We start from the raw sequence: 16,075 nt of genomic DNA, 5'->3' as shown, positions 1-16,075 counted from the left end.
CAGCTTCTAGCAAACAGAGGCTAGGGACACCATCCCTTGTTACAGCTATATGGAGAATTTTGCATAGCAGCTAGTTCTAATGATTTTTATATGTTTTCATAAATACTGTATAATTTTCAAATATAATTAACAGCACATGAAGCTAGTTCACCTTTTATAAATGGTTTCTAGTTTGCACATGGTGAGGAAAAGTGATAGAGGAATACAGCACAGGATTGTGTTTTACAGACTTAGATGATCTCTTTTGCAATAAAACTACGATTAGGTTTGGACCCAAAATTTTAGTTTTGGTGACGCAAAGGGCCCAATTATATGAGGTGCTGAACACACACAATTCTTCAGTGTTAGTTGAGGGCACTCAGTATCATGAACAGCTGAAATACTTTTCTGATTTATTTAAAGAACAAGGACAATTATTTAAAAGATTTATCGTATTTTATAAACATAAGTATTTGTTTTCACAAGACAACAGGTATATTTTTCACCCATGTGATGCTAACCTGCATTAACTAACCCATGTTAAAATCCTGGTTAAGACAAGAGTTGTAGGCCAGGTCTTCACTGACAAAATAGATGTGTTTTGACTGAGGGATAGATATCCTGCTGTAGAAACATAGTGGACTCAAGGCACTATAGTTTTATTGCAAGGTCAACCAGATAAAGTCAACCACTGACTAGGGTTATAGTGCTGACCTTGCCTAGCTACCTCATGGTGAACACCACAAATACCTTGTCTCTAGTTAGACTTTTAGAGCTAAATAACTACTGCATGTTTGTTATCGTGCTGTAAAAAAAAAAAGACAGCTCTGTGTCAGTGAAGAGAAAGCCTTAGTTTTAACATGTGATAGCTAGTCAAGGTAGATCTGTAGGGAGCCAAAAGTTTACCTTAGCCAGGTAATGTACTTTAGAACTACAACTGTCTTATCTTCATTACAATTTAACAGGGTTATTGGACACATTTTAACTTAACACAGGTTAAAGATACACCTTTTTCCTAGTAAAAATTTGAGGTTCCTCAAATCCCACTAATTTAGGAATGAAAGTTGAGGAAGCTCAGCAGTTCATAGTAGGTACCCATTACTTTTCAGGATTGGACTCTTACTATCCATTTTGTAAAGTGTGCAGTGAATGAAGTAAACTTTGCAGAAGTCCCACCTCATGCACTACATATCTTGCAAGATGAAACCTGCAGGAGTTCTCTACTGCAGAATTCCTAAACTGAACTGGAAAAAGAGCTCTCCCATACAGGTTTCATAAGGTGTGTAGGATGCTGTGTTCCAGTGGTGAGCAGCCAATAGTTCCACACGGGAAATTCCATTTTTTCTTGGTATACACCTTAAGAAATATTATTTCTTTGAGAAATAGTATGTGATCATGTAATTGAAGGCTGTCATAATGCATCTGCACGAAGGGGCAGAGCTAAAGTTGCAATGTAAGTTTAGTACTTAAGAGCGCTTTAACACACAACTGATATAGGCTGGAGAGAGATTGTTTCATGTCACTCTGTACCTCACAGATGAGGTGTGATATCCAATCCAGGATGTAATGTGACCTTTTGCAAGTAGTATCAGAGCATAAAATCATACATAGTGCAAAAATTATCACAAAACAACAGAGAGCTCTGCCTCTTTTGCCTCAGCATTTGTGCTATCAGAAGCTGAGAGAGATTCACTGATTACTGCTGTCAATGACAGCCTCTGTTTCTTGGGGAATGCTGATGGGTAAATAGAGCCAGGTGGCAAATCTACATTTCATTTTGTTGTACAGATCATGGATTCTCTGAAAGATCTTTAAGGAACATGTTACATATCACCTGGCCAAAAATTAATGCTTTATCCAGGTAGAGCTAGGCTAGAGAAGGTCTCTTTTTGTTTCCAAGCTATCCATACTGGCTGGTCAAGCCATAGTGCATCCTAATTTAGTCACAACAAAGTTTAACCTGTATTATTTTCAAGTGGTTGCAAAATGCAGTTGGAAACCCTATGTAAACAATGCTATAGTGAAATGTGTGTCTGCTTAAATTGAAGTTTTATGCCATTGTAATCAGGTTCCGCTATACTAGGCCCTTTAAAATTCAGCACTTACTTAACCTCCTTGCTCTGGTTGCATAATATGGTTGCTTTTTATTGATTAAAAAAAATTATCAGCTCCACCCCTGCAGGAGGGGAAGGTATAGAGCAAAATTGTACCTACCTTGTGTGAGGAAGAATTCCTGGCTGCAGTTGTCTTGTTGACAGTTGTTGGCACTGATAAGCAAAAATGATTTAGTCTTTCTACCGCTGTTTTCTGCGGAGAATGATGATATAGGACAGGGGTTCTCAAACTGGGGGTTGGGACCCCTCAGGGGGTCATGAAGTTATTACATAGGGGGAGTTCGCAAGGTGTCAGCCTCCACTCTAAACCCCACATTGCATCCAGCATTTATAATGGTGTTAAATATATTAAAAAGTGTTTTCAATTTATAAGGGGCATCACACTCAGAGGTTTGCTATGTGAAAGGGGTCACCAGTACAAAAGTTTGAGAACCACTGATATGGGATGAAATCATGGTCGCAGTGAAGTCAATAGGACAAGGATTTGCACCCATAGTCTTTCAAAGCCCATTACTATTACCCCTAGCTGCCAATGGTACCTGCAAGGGTGAAGATGAAGAGGCCCTGAAACTATTCACGGAATAACGAGGAAGAGATTTTTTTGAGAGGTAGGTCCTTTCCTGTTCTCGTTAAGTATTGTTTATTCTTAAATATCAAGAAATACAATTAATAATCTAAATCTAATCTGGGGAGGGAGATTGTGGATAGACAGCTCCAGAAGATCAGTATCAGCAACTATAAATGCTTATGACTGCATGGTTACATATTGCTTAGCCATATTCTTTTTCCATCATACTCATCCACCAGTAAAAATGCAGAAGTAGTAGTACAAGGAAAAACCCTTAATTCTTACACCTGGTCTAAATGTGTCAAAATAAATATCCTCAGTAGAAGGTCTGTTTCTTATCAACAAGGATAAGATAAGCCTTTGAACCAATGACTGGCATTATGTGAGAAGTTCTCAGCGGGTGTAAATCAGTGCATCCTTCAGAGTGGAAGGAAGTCAATGGAGCTATACTGATTTTTAACACATGAGGAACTGGCCTGTAGGTTTTAGATGAGATGTTAGAACTAATTTTTTTCTGCCCTAAACTATTACACCTCATCTTGTGAAATAAACTGGAGTGGCTAGATGTAAAACAAGAAAGTGAGTTTAGAATGTTAAAAATACTATGATGCTATGGTTACAGGCTCTCTCTGTTTGTTTCACCTTTATATTTCCATTGCCCACACAAAGAGCAGTGCTAAACAATATTTAAAAAGCTCCCTTAAGGAGATCTTTGCTGGCTATCTGTATGTTGCTGTTTCTCCCAAGATCATTCCTCTGACTGCAGAATATGGTGGTCTTTTATTGATTGCTGTTTGATTATGAGACAGGAAGGATAGCACCCTTGCACACATGGGCTTTTAAAAATGGGTATTTAAATTAAATTAAACAGTCCTTTGTTGTTAAAGAGGTAGTTGTTTGGCCTTTCTTCCAACCATAAAACTATTAGACTAGCAATAAAGCTCAGATTTTTTCATCAGCTGTTGGATTTAGTCTCTCTAGCAGTGGCAAATAACCAATTTTTACTTTTTAGTTCAACATTACAGCTTAGATGAGACATTGAATGACGTATTGCTGCTGCATCTAACAAAACTGTTGAGATTAAACCATAGATGTCATCTGGCTGTTGAAATATAAAGCTATTTTCTCTACATCTATAGGAAAGAACAATTAAGATCTCTGTTCAAGGACTTGGAGCCTACAAGCAGTTTTTATTGCACAGTAAAGTACACCAGCCCTTTTCAAATGTATATATTCATCACATGGATAGACATGGTGAGAACTGGTTAACAACGTAGCTTACTAAACAGATTATTTATTCTCTTAGAAGTCAAAGGACAAGATCATCAGCTGGTGTAAACTGGCACAGCTCCATTTACTTCATTTGAGCTATATTAATTTATATCAGCTGAGGATCTGCCCAGGGGGAAGTGTGCAGGGGTGTCTGATAAATCAAGAGTAACTCCACTGAAATTAGAACTGGCACCTTGGTAAGCACCAGGAAAATCAGACCTAATTATCCCAGAGTTCTCACTGGCTCAGAGTGTTTCCCTCTGAATCTTGGGGGAGGATTTCCCCCCCAATGTGTTTTGCTTCTATTGTATATAATTTTAAGAGTTTGTGATCCTGGGTGCTCCTGGATTCAGCACAAACCACTACCAAGTCCTTGGTCACAGGTGAAGAAATAAAGTTTTTTGTTTGGCTGTTGCTCCTCCAGCCAGTGCACCCACCTGCCTCCAGAACCACAGGCATGTCACCAGTAACAAATTGGAAGAACAATAATCTCATATCAGGCATACCTTCCCTCTGAGAAGCTCTGACAGGCAGCCATCTCTCAAGCAGTTCCTTGTTCCACTCAACCTTTTCTTACAGAGAGTTAGTAATTTTACTCTCCCTCCTAACCAGCTATCATAAGCACGGTGCTCTCCCCCTTTTAATTCCTCCTACCAAGCCTGCTACCTACTGCAGGTGTAGCAAGGTGGGGCTGACTGAGCCCACAGCAGCTCATTAACCCTTTGCCTGCCAGTGATGGATTTTTATAAGCCATCTCAGAGCTGAATACATAAAGTAGCTTAGAAAAATTGTTCCTCCAAACCATGAGCCAGTGTAAGAGGCAACAAAATAGGTGTCATCCAGCAAAGATGTTTTGTGGTACATAGACAATCCTGGAGTGGATGCCACCCCATCAGGCTACAAATAGGCCTCCATGCAGCTCCAGCAAGCTCCTTATTATGAGCTCATTCCTACTTCTACTTCATAAAATTGAGGCCTGTACCAACAGCAAGAGCTAGGATTCAGTTTTAAATCCAGCAAAGCACTTAAAGTTAAGCACCTACTTAACTGCTTTGCTGGATTGGGGCCTGAAAACAGAATTTCAAACAATACTAGAGCTATGAGGGTTGTTTTTTTTAACCCCAGCCCCAGAAAAGAAGCTTCTTACAATTTGGATTCTACAGAAAATTGCATTTCAGGGAGTTAGAGCCATTGGGTCAATATATTAATATCTTAGTAATTGATGGCAAGAGTGTAAGAACTTCCTCAGTGTGGCCTCTTTAAAATTACTCTGAAAGAGGTGGAAGACACTTCCTGGCCCCTTTGGAAGCAGATACAATGAAAACAAAGCAATATCAAACTGTTGTTTTACAATGAGCACTTTTTGTTTCAACAGCTTTCTACCCATGGCAAAAACAGACCTGCAAGAGGTTGACTGACCCCAAAACAAGCTGCAGCTTGACTCCAGTGAGGAGATAAGGAAACTGAGTACCATCAATTACCAAATCCCTTTTTGTTCTGCAACCCAGCAGAACATCTACAGCCTGTATGTCTTCTTCTTGATTGTGCAGCCTGAGTGATACTATTTCCATTGGATAATTAGATACCAGTTAACAATGAATGGGGTTTTAAAGAAGAGCTGCTGCACTTTGGGAATAACTGTTTGCTTTCTCATACTGAAATATGTGCTAACAGCCAGGTCCTTCCCTGATCAGCACACAGATTGGAGCATAGATGCAATCTCTCGCGTCCTCTGTCCCAACAATTTTTCAGGCCATGGAAAATTCAAAGTGGAAGGCCTGTGCACCATATCATGAGGTACATTTAACTGCTCTTTTAAGCAGTGGTAACAATCTGCAGGCTAGAAGGGACATAGTGTATGAAGCAGCACAGTAGTAAGTGACCCCATCCCAAAGATGCTTACAGTTATTGTAGGGATCTTGATCTGCTGCTTGTTCATACTCCATACTTTGTCTTCATCTTTTCCTTTCTCCATGTGCATGAGTATAGCACAGGGCTGTATTCAGTGAGGAGCTGCCAGAAGCTGAAGAACTGGTTTCTTCAGTCGCTCTGGGTCTTTGGCGGCACTTTGGCGGCAGGTCCTTCAGTCGCTCCAGGTCTTCGGTGGCATTGAAGGACGTGCCGCTGAAGACCTGGAGCAAGTGAAGGAATCATAGAATATCAGGGTTGGAAGGGACCTCAGGAGGTCATCTAGTCCAACCCCCTGCTCAAAGCAGGACCAATCCCCAACTAAATCATCCCAGCCAGGGCTTTGTCCTGCCACCAGGTGACCTGCCGCCGAAGACCCGGAGCACCGCCGGATGAGTAAAAATTAAAAAGGGATTCTCAGGGGAGCCTCCCCAGCCGAGAGCTCAAGTGGGCCAGACAGGATTCCCATGGGCCGGATGTGGCACGTGGGCCTGAGTTTGCCCACCCCTTTAACAACCGGTTCGCGTGAACCGGTGCAAACCGGCTCCAGCTCACCACTGGCTGTGTTGACTGAACACTGTAGATACTTGCAACATGGCCTTCACTGAGTGATTCCACTCTGGTACATTGATAAACTGGAGAGGGTTCAGAGAAGAGTCATGAGAATAAGTAAAGGATCAGAAAATGTGCTTTAGAGTGATAGATTCAAAGAGCTCAATCTCTTTAGTTTAACAAAGAGAAGATTAAAGACTTGATTACAGTCTGTAAGTACCTACACAGGAAACAAATATTTAATAATGGGCTCTGCAATCTAGCAGAGAAAGGTCCAGCATGATCCAATGGCTGGAAGTTGAGGCTTGACAAATTCAGTCTGGAAATACATTGTAACTTTTTAATTGAGTAATTAACCATTGGAAAAAAATAGCAAAAGTCAAGGTGGATTTTTCATCAATGACAATTTTAAAATCATGGTTGGATGTTTTTCTAAAATATCTGCTCTCGGAATTATTTTGTGGGAGTTGTATGGCCTGTCTTTTACAGGAGGTCAGACTAGATTTTAATGGTTCCTTCTGGCCCTGGAATCTAGGAATTATGGGGACAAGTGTTTGAAGTTTCTCACCAAGTCCAGTGGTCATAATGCACCTTGTGCTTTTTAAGAACAGTCCATTTTGGTCCACTCCTTTAGAGAAGTATCAAGTCAGTTGCATGCAAAAGTGGATTCTCCTATAAATGTACAGAGAGAACTCTGAAAGATGGACAACTGATCCGCACTTGGTGTAAAATCAGAGTAGTTCAAATAAAGTCAATGTTGAGGGTCTAGCCCAGAGTTTTTATTTTACAGTCATCTAGAAATCATAAGAAGTTAGTCACCTTGGGGCATATGAGAGCTATAAGATAGGTAAATAATGTACAAGCTAATATATTTCAGTTTGGGTGGGGGGGTTTCATAGTGTCCATCAGCATAACTGAACTAGCGTGAGAAAGTTAAGGTCGTATCACTCAAAGATAGAAGCAGGCAGGCAGATTACTCTATAATAACTGAATGTTAGTATGTTATTTTCAGATAAAAAAAACCTGTGAGGGCTAGAATCCCCAGCCTGACACAAGTATGAAACTTCAAACACGTGAACATTTTCAATCTTGGAAGTCTCCTCAGCAGAGAAATTATATATATGCTCTCTAAGCAAAGCAATTCTTTTCCTACAGTGGAGGTAATTACATAAAAAAGAACCAAATCTTTTTAGCATTCGTGAAACTATTGAGTGTACCATACATATCACACACACAACCCCCCATATAAATTATAAATAGCATATTATAAACACATGAGGCCTCTGGAAGGCCATTTTTTCTTTCTTCTCTCTCTTTTACTTCTGTGTAATATTTTTAAACATTTTTTTTACCAGTCACACTGCTGAGGAGAGAAAGGAAGAAAGCTGTTCTAAAACTTTCAGAGTAAAAGGGTTCCATTCTTTTTCTATACAACTGAAAGATTAGAGGCTGGGAAAGTCATCATTACTTTACTTGTGCAGACAGATTAGGAGCACTCAATAAGAAGTTGTTTTAATTATAAATATTTTTGTTTTCATTCATTAACCAGATTGGTAACCCTATGATAGATGTAAACTGTGTTGACAGATTAATTGATTCCATATCAAGCCAACCATGTAGAACATTATTGTAAGGCAGTTTGTTTTCTGGAATCCAGAGGATGGTTTGCTGAAAGTACAAGTAAACTACATCATTTTTTTTTCTGAAATAGAATATGCCCATTCTTTTTATTGACTGAAAAAACAATCAAAAATATCATGTCAGTAAAAACAGGTTCTAAGAGCAAGGTGAAGGTTACAGCAATGACTTCCAAATTAAAAATGCAGCACTGCTAATATCTACACAGGGACAAATTTAGATCCTAATTTAGCAAACATATGCTTAAATCTATCCCTGTTCAGCTAAGCACTTAAGCATGTAGCTAACTTGAAGTTGTTTGAGCCTCATTGACTTCAATGGGATTTAAGCATATGCTTAAGATAAAGCACATATTCATGTGCTCTGCTGAATAGGAAAGGGATCTGATTTCAGCTGGGCCAATGAAAATCCTACAAGTGTGCTGTGTTCATACAACTAATTGCCAGCCCACATCTAGTACTGTCTTTCCTCTGTGTAATTTTTTTAAACAAGTTGCCGTACTTATAACTAAAGGATATTTTTCAATTAGATGTTGCGGCCTGTTTCTCACTGCATTTCTACAATACTGTGTAATTCCATTCACCTCAATGAAGTTACTTCAGATTTATACCAGTGAGAGTGCAGAATCAGGCCCTTAATCAGCGTAAGATTTTTTTTTTAGTTCGTTTGTTTAAGTAAAAAGAAAGGAAAATAAACAGCAAGGAATCCATGACAAAGAGCCCACTGGCAGATTGCTTATCATCAGCACCGTGCAATATCCTGACTATAAGATCAATATCAGACACAATGACTGAACCAGCAGCTTCATGCCTCTTTAAGTATATTTCCCCCACTCCCTCTTTCTCATTAAGATAAAAATTCTCATGGAAGGGTACCTTCTAAAATCGCACCTTGCCTTCCAATCTGTGATTATTTGGGGACTTGCAGTACATGTAATAGGCTGAGTGTTTAATGTTCAGGACCTGCAAAGCAATATTTGGAGTACATTATATAGGTTTTAGGGGAATCTTTCTTTTTTAAACAAGGTAGTTTGTATATTGGTTAAGATCGTAGGACTGGAAGTTAGAAAATCTGAGTTTTATTCTTGACTGTCACTGACTCCACTGCTGTAGAACAGACAAACTCAGTGTAAAGTCCTTACAGAACTTTACAAATTCTCTGATTTTGACCCCTTGGAGTTGGGCCAAGTTAGTTGAATTGTGGCACAAAATTTAGCCCCTCCCCCTCCCCCTCGCCCCCCGCTTTTTGCTGATTCATGTGTATTACTTCTAGTTTTAGCTTTAATTTATAAACACCCGACATCAAGACCCATAGATATTTTTGCTGAATATTTACTTATATTAATTGAGCAACTAAAGATTTCAAATTATGTTTCAAAGAGTTCAAATTATGAGAGATAAATCAGTTCGAGCAAGGTGAGCCATGTTCTTACTGGCCAAAAGTGCCTGGGAACAGTCTAAAGGTGAAACATAATTGCAATTTCTATCCTGCACATCCAAGATCAAATTAAATTTGAGGGTGTTTGTATAATGGCACAGGATGCTGAAAGCAGACTGTGTGGGAGATGTTAAAGAAGAGTGGAGGTGTCTAAACTGGGCAGACTGCTGATTAGGGACTGATCTTGTTCTAACTGGAATCAAGAGGAGTTTTGCCACTAACATTACAGGCAACAGGATCTGTCTCATAATTTGTTATTGGAAATCCTTACTCAATTTTAAAAGGCCAAGTATTTTATAAATGAATTGCAAGTGGGTGTTTTATGATTCCTAATACCCAATAGGGACCCTCAAGAAAACATGATTGCATTGCATTGTACAGGCATACAGCTGCAGTTTTTTATTTACGGTGTGTGACACTTCAAAAATGCATCAGAAGTGACCTTGAAATTGCTTTCCAGGCATATACACAGCAGATATAGGAAACTGATAGCTTTTGTTAGTCAGTCACTGTTGGTTACTCACTTCTGATTCAGCAAAGTTTTGGTGTAACATTACTCCAGACCAGGTCAGGATCATGCTAGACAGTCCTGTTTCCTGGCTGGCTGTCATGGGAAGTTCCCCAGGCTTTTTCAGTCTGAAGTGCAGTAGTCTAATAAACATTTAACAAGTGCATAGGAATAAGTGCTGTTCTCAGTATTTCAGACCTCCAAATGAAATCTGACTGCTTTTGTGTCTTTGATTTCACATAACAGAAACATATATGATAAAGCGTGTATTGTGATGAGAACCCAAGTGTAAGGAAATACAGAGAAACAGCTGGACAAGCAGATGTACATTAAGGCACTATCAAATTGCAGACAGCTAAATGGTAGACAAATTTTATAAGTGCTTATATACAAATGATAGAAGTCCAAATACTAAGATGGGTGAACTTGAGTGCCTGATATTAAATGAGGATATTTATGTAATAGACATCACAGAAACTTTGTGGAATGACAATAATGGGACACAGTAATATCAGGGAGTGACAAAATAGGTCAGACAGGTGGGGGAGTGGCACTGTATGTGAAAGAGCATAGAGTCAAATATAGTACAAATCTTAAAAGAACCAAACTGTACCATAGGGTCTCTATGGATGGAAATTCCATGCCTGAATAACAATAAAAAAGCATTAGGGATATACTTCGACCACCTGACCAGGATGGTGATGGAGACTGTGAAATGCTCAGGGAGATCAGAGAGGCTATAAAAATAGAAAACTCAATAATAATGGGGGATTTCAGCTATCCCCGTATTGACTGGGTACATGTCACTTCAGGACAGGATGCAGAGATAAAGTTTCTTGACACCATAAATGACTGCTTCTTGGAGCAGCTAGTCCTGGAACCCACAAGAGGAGAGGCAATTCTTGTTTTAGTCATAAGTGGAGTACAGGATCTGGTCCAAGAGGTGAATATAGCTGAACCACTTGGTAATAGTGACCATAGTATAATTAAATTTAACATCCCTCGGGGAGTGGAGGGAAACACACCAAAGAAGCCCACCACAGCAGCATGTAACTTTAGAAAGGGGAAGTACACAAAAATGAGGAAGCTAGTGAAACAGATATTAAAAGGTACAGTCCAAAAAGTGAAATGCCTGCAAGCTGCATGGAAATTTTTAAAAACAACATAATAGAGGCTCAAATTAAATATATAACCCAAATTAAAAACATAGTAAGAGGACCAAAAAAGTACCAGCATGGCTAAACAACAAAGTAAAAGAAGCAGTTCCAGGTAAAAAGGTATCCTTTAAAAACTGGAAGTTAAATCCTACAAAGAAAAATAGAAAGGAGCATAAACTTTGGCGAGTCAAGTATAAAGGTATAATTAGGCAGGCCAAAAAAGAATTTGAAGAGCAACTGGTCAAAGACTCAAAAACTAAGAGCAAAATTTTTTTAAAGTACATCAGAAGCAGGAAGCCTGGTAAACAATCAGTGGGCCACTAAACGATCGAGATTAAAGGAGCACTCAAGGATGATAAGGCCATTGTGGAGAAACTAAATGAATTCTTTGAATCAGTCTTGATTACAAAAGATGTGAGGAAGATGCCCATCCCTGAGCCATTCCATTTAGGTGACAAATCTGAGGAACTGTCCCAGATTGAGGTATCATTAGAGGAGGTTTTGGAACAAATTCATAAATTAAATAATAATAAGTCACCTGGACCAAATGGTATTCAGCCAAGAGTTCTGAAGGAACTCAAATATGAAATTGCAGAACTACTAACTGTGGTATATAATCCATCGCTTAAATCAGCCTCTGTACCAGATGACTGGAGGATAGCTAATGTGATGCCAATTTGTAAAAAAGGCTCCAGAGGTGATCCCAGTAATGACAGCCAGTAAACCTAACTTCAGTACCAGGCAAATTAGTTCGAACAATAGTAAAGAACAGAATTATCTGACACATAGATTAACACAGTTTGTTGGGGAAAAGTCAACATGGTTTTTGTAAAAGGAAATCGTGCCTCACCAATTTATTAGAATTCTTTGAGGGGGTCAACAAACATGTGAACTATGGTGATCCAGTGGATATAGTGGACTTAGACTTTCAAGGTCCATCACCAATGTAAGCAGTCATGGAATAAGAGGGAAGGTCCTCTCATGGATCAGTAACTGGTTAAAAGATAGGAAACAAAGGGAAGAAATAAACAATCAGTTTTCAGAATGGAGAGAGGTAAATAGTGGTGTCCCTGAGGGATCTGTACTGGGACCAGTGCTGTTCAACATATTCATAAATGATCTGGAAAAGGGGGTAAACAGTGAGGTGGCAAAATTCACAGACGATACAAAATTACTCAAGATAGTTAAGTCCAAAGCAGACTACAAAGACGTACAAAGGAATCTCACAAAGCTGGGTGACTGGGCAACAAAATGCCAGATGAAATTCAATGTTGATAAATGCAAAGTAATGCACATTGGAAAACATAATCCCACTATACATACAAAATGATCGGGTCTAAATTAGCTGTTACCACTCAAGAAAGAGACCTTGGAGTCATTGTGGATAGTTCTCTGAAAACATCTGTTCAAATTGAAGAAGTAGTGACAAAAAGCTGTTAGGAACCATTAGGAAAGGGATAGATAATAAGACAGAAAATATCATAATGCCTGTATGTAAACCTCTGGTATGCATACATCTTGAATACAGTGTATGGATATGGTTGCCCCATCTCAAATAAGATATATTAAAATTGGAAAAGGTACAGAGAAGGGCAACAAAAATGATTAGGGGTATGGAACAGCTTCTGTATGAGGAGAGATTAATAAGACTGGGACTGTTCAGCTTGGAAAAGAAACGACTAAGGGAATATGATAGAGGTCTATAAAATCTTGACAGTGTAGAGAAAGTAAATAAGGATGTGTTATTTACTCCTTCACATAACACAAGTACTAGGGGTCACACAATGAAATTAATAGGCAGCAGGTTTAAAACAAACACAAGGAAGTACTTCTTCCCACAATGCACACTCAACTTGTGGAACTCATTGCCAGGAGATTTTGTAAAGGCCGAAACTATAAGAGGGTTCAAAAAAGAGCTCAGTAAGTTAATGGAGGATAGGTCCATCAATGGCTATTAGCCAGGATAGGCAGAGATGCAACCCCATGCTCTGAGCGTCCCTAACCCCTGTTTGTCCGAAGCTGGGAGTGGATGACAGGGGATGTATCACTCAATGATTCTTCTGTTCTGTTCATTCCCTCTAAAGCACCTGGCATTGGCCACTATTGGAAGACAGGATACTGAGCTAGATGGACCATTGGTATTACCCAGTATGGCTGTTTTTATGTTATGTAAATTACATTTTAGACTGTGCACATTTTCATGGCACTTCTGCACCAGTGAGAATGCTTCTGGTCCCTTGGCCTTCTGTCATACCAGCACTGTAATATCACAAGCCTGTATCACAAGTTCATACCTGCTCCTCCATGTAAGCACTGTGTGGGAAATACAGGATCAACAATAGCTCTGTGCACATCTAGTTTATTGTTTATTACTTAGATGCTAAAGACTAGAAGGCTCTGCTGGTGAAGCTACAGAAAAAGGAAGCTGATTGCAATTACAAGCTGATCACCTCCAGATTTATTTCTGCATCACTAAGGCTGTGAGATCAAGCACTTAAATAAATCAGAAAAGCTCAAAAGCAAAGGTTATTTTTATTTACTTACATTTCAGCAGCAGCCACAATATGCTGGGTGCTATCCAAACACATAGGAAAACACAGTCCCTGATAAAATTGTTTACCATTTAAGAAGACAAGCAATGGCTGGAAAGTGAGGAGAGTAGAACACAATTAAAATTTGTATTTAATATGTACAATATATACATTATGTTTTATATAAATACAAAACTAACCTACTTCTCCTCAACATCCATTAGTCTAGCCATTTTAACTCTATTGCACATATGTAACATTTTCTATTCCTTTTTGTAAATTTAATTCTTACCCGTATTTCTCTGGGTTATTGATGCATACTGTAAAATATATAACATTGCTGAATTAATGTTGCAAAAGCTTTGAAATTTCCTGACTTCTTTGCATAGGATTTTACAACCTTAAATGCTGCTTTAGCAGTAGTTATTAAATGTAAGAATATTGACATTTTAAATGATGAAGAAGGGATGCATAAAGAAAGGGGACATCATCACAGATAAATTGTCCAAATTCAGCTCCTAATTCTCCAGAGAAAACCATGTGGGCAGAGGCTTCTACCAGCACAATTGTCTTTGTAGGTTCAGCTTGTTAAGGCCAAATACTACTTATTAACACATGGGAGCACTACTGATACCAAGAGGAGTGGTCCATGCAGTTCTAGGCTAGTATATGGTCCATCTGTGTCTGCTCCAAAAAAAAAAAAAAAAAAAAAGAGATGTGACATTCACTTACCTGTGCTGATTGGCCTCCTCACTCTCAGTCTCTTTACCTCAGCGTCACTCTACACAAGCCCCTCTTGCCCTTCCTTCCATTGTCTTTCCACTTATCTTAGCCTAGCCTAACAACTCCCACCCCTACGCCAAGTAAATAAATAATCATGGAACTAACATGGTGTTAGCCACAAACTGATATGTTATATGCTTTTCTCCTCCCATGTGTTTGTCTTTTTCATTAGATTATAACCTCTTCAGGGCATGGACTGCCTACCTTGTTTATACAGTGCCTCGCACTATGGGGTTCTGTCATTGGTTGGTCCCTAGGTACTACTGTAATCAACATGATTAATAATATTGAAGTGCTATGGAACAAGCTCTAGATCTGATCTTGAACTGACGTGAATGCTAGTTTTACAGGTGCAACAAATATACAATCAGGCCCAGTTATCAATTACTTGTTTCTGTTCATGTTTTGTGCTTTGGTACCAGTCCTTAGTGTTTCACATGTAAAAGGACAGAACGATCTCAGGAGGCACTGTCCTTATTTACACCAAATAGCAATACCCCACAAAGGAGTGGAGCCAACAACATGTACCAATCAGTTAGCACTTCATTTCATCCTATAGCCATAACAGAGGTAATGTGCTTTGCTCTCGCTATGAACCAGGACCCTAAACGAAAGATAACAGCCTGAGACTAAGAGATCCATGAAGAGCAATGCACTTTGTAACCCCTGCAAAAGGACCTGAGAGAGCATCTTCCTGCACCTGCTTCCCGACTCATTTTACACAAAAATATGCACAGAGCCAACAGTTCTTATTTTCCGTTGAAAGCTGATGGTGATGCTTCTTTGCTCGTGATCTTTAAAGATATCAACACCCTGCTCTCATGCCAACCTGTGTACAGAAACCGAGCTCTTAACAAACTTGTCCTCTATTATTAGAGCTGTGTGAAATGCTGTGGGGGTTCTGCAAACTTAATTTGGCTTCTGTTTGTTTGTGTGAGTTTGCATGACATGAGCTAAAATATGTGCTGTGTAGGCCCACTGATTTCACTGAAGAATTGGGACTCCTGCATTCCCTCTTTGAGATATCAGGTTAAAATGCACACAACATTTTGCACAATTCTAAACATAATACTGTACAACAGCCATTAATCAGTCCTCCAATGCTTCTATACAATAGGCAAGTATCAACCCTATTATACAGTTGGGAAAATGGAGGCATGTACATGGGTTCCTAAAGCCAGGCTCCATATTATGGCTTCTAAGATGCTGACTAGTTGCAGATCCCATTGACTTCATTTTTGTTTAGGAGCCCAACAACACCATTTCAACCCCACCTCTCCAAAAATACTATCCTGTCTTTACGTCAGGAGTTTGAAATGAGTCTTATTCGTTAAGGGCCCATCCAGTGTAGGATAATAAGCCTCATGGTTTCAGGGGCCACAGAAACTCTGTAAACTTCCCTTTGTCCAGCACTGTGGAGGATAGGCCCTATTATGCATGGGAAAGGCCCTGTAATGTCTGCACAATGCCAGGTTAGATATTCTGTGCCTACCACCTTTTCCTCAGAGGTGAAGTCTGGCAGAACATCCAGCTAATCAGACATAAAACAATACAATATTCTCATTGATTCTGCTGCAGACAGGTGAGGCATTAACCTTCAATACAACTACAGTGATTAATCTTCCATC

This window comes from Lepidochelys kempii, chromosome 2 (assembly GCF_965140265.1).
Source record: "Lepidochelys kempii isolate rLepKem1 chromosome 2, rLepKem1.hap2, whole genome shotgun sequence".
Lineage (NCBI taxonomy): Eukaryota > Metazoa > Chordata > Testudines > Cheloniidae > Lepidochelys > Lepidochelys kempii.
The sequence above is the reverse complement of the archived record's forward strand: the minus strand, read 5'-3'. Positions refer to the sequence as shown.